Below are 11007 nucleotides of genomic sequence, written 5' to 3'. Positions count from 1 at the left end.
AATAATAATAATAATAACAATAATAATAATAATGATAATGATAATAATGATAATAATAATAATAATAATAATAATAATAATAATAATAATAATAATAATAATAATAATAATAATAATAATAAAAACAATAATAGTAGTATTAATAATAATAACGATAATAGTAATAATGATAATGCAATCCTGTGGTAAACTCTGGGCCAAGAGCACCTGTCGCTAATATACCATAAAACTGAATTGTTGAAAAACTAATTTTCGGATTTGCTCAAACGTGTCATAACCCAACCCAAATGACGATGTGACATATTGTATGATGCATGATTCGTTCAATACAATATGCTACTCAACAGAACCTCATGCAGCGCTTAACATGCCCCGCTCAGCTCTCTTAATCAGGCTGCGCCTTCTACTACATTTTCCTTTTACACGGTTGTTCCTTACACGACCAACCTTCCTCTGCATAAATATCTTCAGGTATTCAATTTTTAACCTGTCCACCGTCTTTCATTCTTAAGCAAGTCAGGACCCAAGTATCACATCAATATAACGCTGTCGCGACTTCTCTACCTTTAGTTACACTCATTTTTGCTGTAACAAACACAGGGCTTTCCTCCAAAACACTCCTCAGTGCACGCAAGACTTCAAGCCACTCTTTCACCCTGTGACTTAGTCTAGACCCATAGGTACGATCACTGCCCTGAATTCCTCGGGAGATCTCGCCTATCAAGCTCAATCTCACACCATCCTCTTTCGTCACCCAGCTGCTGTTGATAACCTTCCATTTGTTCACATTCAGTCTTAGCTTGCTCCTTTGACAACTCTTGCAAACCACGGCAACAGTTTCTGGAAATTCGAACTTGAGTCAATCACCCAAGGCGCATCATCTGCAAACAGTCACGGATTCACCTCCGGGTACCTTCACCCTTAGCACACCACTGACCTGCCCGTTGGTCTAAGCACCTTGCAGTAATGTCCTCCATCAACTCGTCCATAAACAGGTTAAACAACAAAGGTAAAAATCACATATCTTTGAGCAGACTCACCTCCACTGGGAACCACTCAACGTCTTCACTTTCCACACACACATATTGCTCTCTTTGTATAAATTCCTCTTTACATTTAGTTCCTTTCCATTTACCCACTACATTCGTATCACTTTCCGCAAGGACTCTGTCGACCCTATAAAACATGTTCTCAAGGTCCACTAATGTCACGTACAGTTCACTTTCTTCATCTAAGTATATCTCATATATATATATATATATATTCTTCAAAGCAGACGACTGGTCTTTACAGCCTTCACCTCTTCTTAGCCACACCTCTCATCTCCGTTCAGTTGTTCAGTGCATTCTAGCACTTTCTCATCATCACTCTTTCATTCTCCTTTTCATGTTTATTTTATACTTAAGTCCCTGCCTTTAAATAAGGACAATATTGTATACATTCTGCCAGTCTTCAGGCACTTCCACTTGGGCCATACAAAGCATGACTAATGCATTCTGCAATACTTTCATCCTGTTTCTTGAGGAACTTAACTTCAAATTCATGCAAGGCTTTTAGTGCCTTTCCTCTTGTCACCAAAGTATTTGTTAGGACTCTCTCCCTCCCTCCCTCCCTCCCTCTCTCTCTCTCTCTCTCTCTCTCTCTCTCTCTCTCTCTCTCTCTCTCTCTCTCTCTCTCTCTCTCTCTCTCTCTCTCTCTCTCTCTCTCTCTCTCTCTCTCTCTCTCTCTCCCTCTCTCTCTCTCTCTCTCTCTCTCTCTCTCTCTGCTCATACCACCTTGTCCTAGAAACAGCATATCCGGGAATCTATCATCTGTCTCAATCAAAACTTCTTTAAACCACCCACTCATTATACATTAACCTGCAACTAGGCCTTACTATGTCAAATTCACTGCTGTATATCATCATGTATGTCAAGCCGGAATCACATAGTGGAGACAGATGTTGACAATATGTTGCAGAAGAACTTGATCCACTCCTTTCTCTCTTTTTTATTTCTTCAAGGATCCACCGGTAAATACAAAGCATACACATCGTTAGAACATCCCTGGTATATGAAGGTATACTTGCCAAATGCGAATTTGATGAACATCTGATTGACAGTTACAAGATCAGACAGAGTAATAAACATGACAGGATCAAATGTATGGTAATCAAGTCAAGGACAGTTTAGTAATTAGGTCAAGAAGAGCTGTAAATATTTGCACAGGGATGAAGTCTTGGTCCTTTTAAGATATAGTGAGGAAGGGTTGCCAGGTCTCATTACTGGGAGGCTTGAAACAAGATTTACACAGATCGTCTTTCTGTGACCATAAACTGCTCAGAATATACATATACAAATATGTTCAAAACACATAGGTCATGACTTTTCAGTAAATGTGTACGTTATTATCTATTATGGAACGGTTATATATATGTCCTATTTTCTCTATGCGTTACTTAGATCCCAGACATATTTTCCATTGGTACTGTACATCTTAGTGTATCACGTCACTTTTTTCTGTCGAGTGTTTATTCGTCAACTAAAACCGAAATCGTATAACCAATCCTTCTGTTTTTCTCTGGGTTTGTTTCTAACATAGCTCAGCAAAATAGGATTTTGACAAATTTGGACATGCGATCTGGGGCCGAGATACTTTTTGTTGTTGATCTGCATGTTATTTTCTTCTTGTGTTCCCTGATGATTGAATTTTCTAGAAGTGTCTTGGGAACTTATCGTGTTCATATTTCTCTTCGGATGACTTATTGGAATATATATACATAACATTATATTTTATTATAATATTCTTTTGATAATTTTTATAAATATTATTTTGTTTAAGTCATTATTATCGATATGAAATAACAATATGAATAACTATAACATTATAGTACATTACGTGTCACCGGACGCACCATTTTACTATAAACATACAAACTATTTCCATATATTTTAACAGAAAATATTAATATAATGATTCTAATGCATTGACGCACCTGACTACAACCCCAATTGTAGTTATACCATATATATATATATATATATTATATATATATATATATATATATATATATATATATATATATATATATATATATATATATATATATCCCCAAAAAGAGGCAGCGCCAGGAAAACAGACAAAAAGGCCTCATTCGCTCACACTCAGTCTCTAGCTGTCGTATATACTGCACCGAAATCACAGCTCCCTATCCACATCCAGGCCATACAGACCTTTCCATGGTTTATCCCAGACGTTTCACACACCCTGGTTCAGTCCACAGCACGTCGACCCCGGTATACCACACTGTTCCTTGCACGTTCTCTTACCCTCCCGTATGTTCAGACTCGTCACTCAAAATGTATTTCACTCCATCCTTCCACCTCCAATTTGGTCTCAAGCCTCTCCTTGCTCCCTCTACATCTGACACATATATATTGATAACCACGATGAAAATGAAACACGATAAGTTCGCAAGTGCACTTTTGTGTAATGATCACGTCGTCAGGGGAGATACAAGAATGAGATAGAAAAGTAGAACAGTCAGTTGATATGCTCCTCTTGCTTTCTTTTCATACTATTCTATATTTTTCCCTTCATCCGAGATGATCACGACCATAGAATGGTATTGCCTGTGCCATGTTGGTTACTGAAAATATAGAGAAATGAATATGGTCTTGTTATGATAAGAAGATTGGACAGCAACATTAGTTTCTGAGAACGAGGTATGGAACAGAAACATGAAGAACTGTCAAAGTATACATGTACTGAATTAGCTTGAAAAGGAATGAATGCAAAGAACATGTTGAGTGTCAAGTCGAGGTAACAAGGATGGAGAGGACAGGGATAACTAGCAGTGAAGAGGAAGAACAAAGCAAGGAGTGTGTTGTTGAGGAGCGTCAGCATGGAGGAGTGTTTGGGGCTGTGTAGGGAGAGATGTGTGCATGGAGGACGTTCTGCATGAGCCAATCTGCTGGATAGAATAAGAAAAGGCAGCAGTTAACCACAAATAACCTGCATAAAAGGCAAACTTCATATATTTACGTATGAGTATAAAAAGAAATTTCTTTATCCTTCCTAGAATATATTTCTTTTCCCTTATAAAGAAAATCCGTTATGTAAATTTGTCTTAGATAGTAACATCAACAAAATGAAAAAAAAAACATGCGTTTGAACGTTCAATAGAAAATGCTTAAATGTTTGGTTATTAGTGGTACGTGAATATGAAATCTGTTTTCTAGACTCCTTCCGCACAGGTTTTCTCTTTCCAGGAATGGGTATCATGTCTATCGTTCACTCTCCAGACACTGACTATCCTCTTCAGCCTCTTCAACCTTTACAGGTATCCTTCTTGGTAAAGTATTGACAAAATCCTCTTCAGATTCCCTTCCTCCTGCGAAAGTTGTACCACGCGAGGCCAGTTTTATTTCCAACTCGTTTCAACTTTACCCTGAACAGTCGAGGATTCTCATCTTAACTCCTCTAGATGTCCTCTACGCCGATTTTTCACAGGAGTTTAATCAATCATTTCCACTTTGTATACAGATTTTTTTCTTCATATGATAACAGTTAATTCACTAACAAAGCCTCAATTATGGCTATCTCCAGGAAATGAAAATGGTGTAGATGAAAAGCAATGAAAAGATTGATTAGAATTATTGAGGTGTTTCCAGACCAGACTCTTAAATGTAGAAATACTATAAGAGAAGAGAAGGACGAAAGCAAGAACAGAATTCCACAACTTCACAGTAAAGGAAAGAAGGGTATGCTATAATGGGTCATCTCGTATGGCTGTTCTCCTTACAGAAACTAAATGAAGAAGCAACTAGACTCGTGCCACAGGTCCAAGCCTAGGACGCTAGGACAGAAGCAGACATCTCATAAAGTCAATGACAAATATAGTAACTGTGGAACAAATAGGTAAACTAATCAGTACTTCTTACAGATTTATATCTTCCGATAAACTTACAAAGAGAAAGATTCAAAGTTGAGATAGTGCACGTGAGAGAGAGAGAGAGAGAGAGAGAGAGAGAGAGAGAGAGAGAGAGAGAGAGAGAGAGAGAGAGAGAGAGAGAGAGAGAGAGAGAGAGAGAGAGCGGAAATATACTATCAAGAAACACGAGGAAGCAAAATGGTAAGATATAATTCAAAATATCTCAGACATGACTTTCCTGGTCTGTATTCATTATAAAGGTACATTTTGAAAAACCTGCAGCTCAGTGTTATTTAATTATGAAGGTTATGTATGGACATAGAAGCGTATACATATACGTGAACATGAGCATGCACTTGTACTTACATAAAGAAATACACACATACAAATATGTATGGACACACTAAGAGATACAAAGACAACGTATGTGTAGCTAAGTCGGTAAGGGAAGCAGATGGAAGCTTTCTTCTGGGCGTTTTACGATTATTTCCAATCAGCGCAAATTACGATAAATCTGAGTACAAAAAATAAAGTCGGTTGTAAGAAGAGGAAACTGAACTATATGTATGAAAGGCGGGAGCGAGACGATCTGCCCCGGTAAACGAATTTTTCAGTTCCGTTTCAGGGAAATATGAACAGTTAATGAATTATGAAATACAGCACAAAAAATAAGATCTGGCATAGGTTACCTATAATTGTACTCCTATAATTTTATGGCTAACTTTTCGGTTGAATTATGAACAGGTCTGTTTCTTGAACAAGACACACAAAGTAAGGGTATATTTTGATCTGGCCAGTAAAATTAACTTACAGTAATGTTTTGCTAATCGTGCAGTGACGTAAAAACTATGGTCACGCACACACACACACACACACACACACACACACACACACACACACACACGCACACACGCAGGGTCAAAACTATACAGACAATTTTCTGTGGATAATTATAGAAACAAGTGCAGACAATTTAATTCCCGGTTCCTTGGGTGGGGGCGAGGGTGGAATAGAAAAAAGAAAGCTGTTTACTACGTAGATTTCCTGTCTTCAGGAGTATGTATGACCTTGGTGCAATATCTGCACAGTATCTCCAGGATTACAAGACTCCAGGTCCTGACGACCGTATCCAGCTTGCCATTGTCTTTGTACCTACACTGATGTTTTGAAAATGGATAGATGGTTTGCCATCCTGGGCTCCTAAAAGTAAAGTTATTGTTCAGACTTGTCAGCACCATAACATGACTGCATTAGGCTTCACTATCCCTCTCTGGGTGATTACAGGTATCACAGGATAGGTGGCCTTCCTCCGTCACTTATCATCAGTCTCAAAGCTGGAGAGGTTCTGTGATTGTCTGTCTGTATCGGTGCCGGTCATGAGAGAAGAGAGTTACTGATGCAAACCATTATGGTGATCTTGAAAGCTTGGCAGGCTGCATCAATTTGGAACGGGAATGGATTTTTCTCCCCCCCAACTGTGTAATGAATTTACCGTATTTTTCATGGTCGCTGCCGTAAGGGAAAGAGGTAGCAGAGAAATAGCTACAATATGGAATAAGTAGGAGATGGCAATCGGATGACGAGACTTAAGATGTGTCTCGTAGTATTTTCTTATGCCTTTTCCTATACTTCATTTCTACAGAAAAAAAGAAAATGATTTTGTCAGATATTATGGGAAATAAGCTCAAGTACTTTTGTGAGTGACACTTTATTTGGGGGGGGGGGGGATCTTGCCATATCACGGTTCGGCCCATGACACATTGATAAGTCGTTACCTCAGACTTTAACTTGAACTAACATCATGGCATATTTGCACTACAGAAAACTGGACGTTTATCAACATTTTGATGGTATCAGGGCTCACGAGATGTTCTCTATTTATCAGTTCCATCCTTGCATCATGAGACCTGACATAAGATGAGAAACTCGAGTGAAAGGGAAAGTGAGGGCAGTAACCAGCCAGATTGCTGCTATCGGAGGAGGCTCCACAGTCCCACATATCCATTCCAACAACCATCGTTCGTTTCTTCACACCACCACTACGGCTGGCGTGTTCTGGCACCACTCCGCGATATCATTTGGTGTCCCATAAGGTCAGATCATGACTACCGTTACTTGTCTTGAGTTCAAACTAGTCACAAAATGTGCTTTGTGATAAGCGCACAGTGTCGTATATGCTCATGCAGAATCATATAAAGTTGTGCACATTTGATATGAAAGCACGATATATGTATTCTTTCTTTTCTTTTTTAATTCTGTGTATACTTAATATTCTTTCACCAGGAGACGTAATACCCAAAGCTTATAGAACTGCCACCTTTCAATTTCTATTTGACTGGTGCTACTCAGAGTGTAACAGGGATCAATATAGAAAGTGGGATCTGACGGGAGAAAATGGTCTTAACTGCTTTGTAGATGTTCATCAGTAATGGAACTTGGTATCACATTATCTGTTTACACAGACGCAGAGGTGATATTTGGTTTACTTGAAGATGCCCCAGATATGTCTATGGGAGAGAATATCTGAGACAGGTATCATGAGAGAGCTTTTCGGTTAACGTCATTGGCATTCTTTAACGTTCCGAAGCTTTTTGGCAGAGTTCCTTAATGTATATGACAAAATTGTATGATGTCATAATGATGATTGTATGACCAACCATAATAAGTGCATGACCAATCATAATGATAATTCTCTGTTTTGATCAGGTGGTGACGACACAACATGGCAGCGTGTCAGACAACCAGCTGTCTCTTGCTGCTGCCCTAATGTCGTTGCGGCCTCGCTTCTCTACCGACGATTCCAAGACTTTTACTCGCCACAGCAGCCCAGGGCTCGATTGTTTTCCTGAGGAAGCAGACGGCACGAGTTGTATGTGTCAGTGGTCTTTCTCAAAATATGACTTGAACATCACCATTGTTGAAAGTGCATGATTTCGTGTTTGTTTACTGTACCTCTGAAAATACATCTATAAGAAGGGATCGCCTTGATAGTTCCGGGTCCTCAGTATTTGATTTAGCTTCTCCAGAACAAGGAAAAAGTATGACCATGTTGGATGAAAGTTGTCAGGAGTCGTATGTGGGATGCACCCTTTTCGATCCCACTACTGAGACAACAGTGGCAGACCCGGAAGCCAACCTGTCTTGGACAAACAATTCGGTGAACGGACCGATGAGCCACTATACTATCCACTACACGAGCGGCCAGAGACCTATATCGGTCCCATTGTCTTTTTCTTTATCTTCGTTGTTGGTGTGGCTGGCAACGGGACTCTAGTGTTCATGTTTATAAAGTACCCCAACATGCGCAACGTACCAAACACTTATATCCTTTCCTTGGCTCTCGGGGACCTCCTGGTCGTGATCTTTGCTGTACCCTTCGTTTCCATTGTTTACATCACAGATTCATGGCCATTTGGAGAGGTCATCTGCCGGCTCTCAGAGTTCATGCGAGATACCTCGGTAGGCGTTACTGTGTTCACGCTGACGGCCCTCAGTGCAGACCGTTACATGGCAATTGTGGATCCCGTGGGCAAGCGTGCCGGTGCTGTCGCTCACCGCAGCACCATGGTCATTACAGCTGTCATTTGGGTGGTGGCAGTGATCCTGGCCTTGCCCGCCGCCCTGTTCTCCTTCCTGAACGAAGCAGAATCTGGTAATGGGAAGGTCGTATTCTGCTACCCTTTCCCTCCCTGGCTAGGAGACTCCTACCCAAAGATCAACGTGATGGCGAAACTGACAGTGTATTACATCCTGCCGCTCCTCATCATCTCCACCTTTTATCTCCTGATGGCGTGTCACCTGATAAAGGCGGCAAGTTTGCTGCCAGGTGAGGCCCAAAACCAGCGGCAGCACATCAAGCACGTCGCTGCCCGAAGGAAAGTGGCCAAGCTAGTGCTGGCTTTCGTTATCATTTTTGCTGTTTGCTACTTTCCCAATCACGTCTTCATGGTATGGTGCTACTTCAACCCCAACATGAAGGAAGACTATAACCACTTTTGGAACGCCTTCCGCTTCATTGGATTTTGTCTAGGCTTCATCAACTCTTGCATCAACCCGATCGCCCTATATTGCATCAGTGGCACGTTCAGAAAGACCTTCAACCGACACCTCTTCTGCTGTCTGTGCCCGGAGTCTGCCCAGGGCCGCACCTGGACCACCTTCCACTTTCATTCCTCTGGGCAACACTTCATATCCACTGTTAGGAAGACGGATAACTTCGATATGTCTACTGTGAATGGACCCGAGAAGACTGCCGTGTGATGGGCCTGTGGGCCCAAGTGTCCATGTTTAAGAATGTTGCTGTGTACGTAAGTGGCAGGGATATCTTCAGTGTGGCTCTAGTGCATTATCATTGTCTAGAATTGGAACAAAACATTTGTGTGTCCCTTTTTTTCATTTCCTCACATGTAGTTCATTCTTTTCAACCTTAAGTAATCTAAAAGTTACTTTTTATGCGAGGTTTATGAGTGCATCATGTAATGTCGACATTACGTCAGGTTCATTGTGACAACATTTACAGCTTCCATAATAATGGCATCAACATATCAGCATATCTGTCGAGTGCCTCCAATGTGGAAATACAAACCAAATTTGATACTTTGAATTATGTACATACGTGGTCTCACTGCCTTGGCATGTACTTGTTGGGTCTAATGATTAATGCAACAAAGAAGACAAAAGGAATTTACATGATTTTTCCTACACATACAACCATATACAAAACAAACAAGTGAAGAAGTATATCCTTCTACAATACTAAACCAAAGCTGGTTATACTAACTTATTCATGCGTTAGTGAACTCGGCCTACATGTGATACCACCAAGAACACGACAAACCTTTGAGTAAGAGATATAAGCATAAAAGCAAGCGATTAACAACAAATTTGTTTGATATATCTTTTGTACGAAGCATTGATTAATGTAACGACATATTCAAAAAAACTTTGTTTGTCTGATAAAAGGTTATTTCCAGTAACTCACATTAAGTGATTATATTTTCACAAGATCTATGATTTTCTCATATGACAAGGATTCCTGTTTTAACCGTATAAATGTTAAACATATTTCAAAGATATTCATATAGAGATTATGATATATGTATGTACAGTAGGTTCTAGTTCTTGTGAATATATTCTCCCTTCTTCTTGAGGACGTGACAGTGTTATACATGACTGAAAAATGGTTTGGATATTCACATGATAAGTACAGTCAAAGATCGATCAGAGACAAGTTTTATCGTCCTGATGGAAATGTTTCCTGAGTTTCAAAGCTTCAGTCTAAACTTTCCCCGACCTTTTGTGCTGAGACTGATTTTAAACAAATTTTCATTGATATTAATTTGAAATAAATTAATAAGAAAAACACAACGGGGAAAAGAGAAAACATCAAAAGGTAGGCAAGGGCAGAGAACCGGCACAAAGCAGGTGTAAAAAAAAAGTGTTAAACCATCATTAAATGTTGCAATAGATAAGAACCGTCTTTGAATGTTGCAATAGATAAAAACCGTCATTAAATGTTGCAATAGATATAAACCGTCATTAAAGGCTGCAGGAGATGAAAAAAATGAACCAGAAAGGCAGATAGAAAGCTAAAAGAAAAACCATGGTTAGGTAGATAGAGGATTATCAAAAATATTTTTTTCTTCAATATTATTGATGATACAATAAATGGTGTCAGATAACACCATGAATTTTGATAAAAGAGGATATATAGATAGACTAAAAAATGTCTGATTAAGAAATGCAATTCATACAGAAAATGGTTTTGAATGTAGGGAAAACATTCAAAAGAGTTGCCGCTGATAGTATGAGGGAAATAAGGAATAATGATGATTTCACGCACGTTTATTGTGACCTGTGTCCTGAGTAGTAGATTGTTGCATTACAATAAAGCTTTAAATGTCTAGTACATTACATGTGTAGAAATTAGTATATATATATATATATATATATATATATATATATATATATATATATATATATATATATATATATATATATATATATATATATATTCATTTTTTTTTATTTTGCTTTGTCGCTGTCTCCCGCGTTTGCGAGGTAGCGCAAGGAATCAGACGAAAGAAATGGCCCAA

General features: G+C 39.1%; 1 pseudogene; it reads left to right on the top strand.

Moving 5' to 3' along the window:
- The first annotated feature begins 7757 nt into the window (after positions 1-7757).
- LOC139758550 (neuropeptide CCHamide-1 receptor-like) lies at positions 7758-10785 on the top strand (annotated as a pseudogene).
- The last annotated feature ends 222 nt before the right edge of the window (positions 10786-11007 follow it).

Source organism: Panulirus ornatus, chromosome 30 (genome assembly GCF_036320965.1).
Source record: "Panulirus ornatus isolate Po-2019 chromosome 30, ASM3632096v1, whole genome shotgun sequence".
Taxonomy (NCBI): domain Eukaryota; kingdom Metazoa; phylum Arthropoda; class Malacostraca; order Decapoda; family Palinuridae; genus Panulirus; species Panulirus ornatus.
This window is presented reverse-complemented; position numbering and strand designations above follow the sequence as displayed.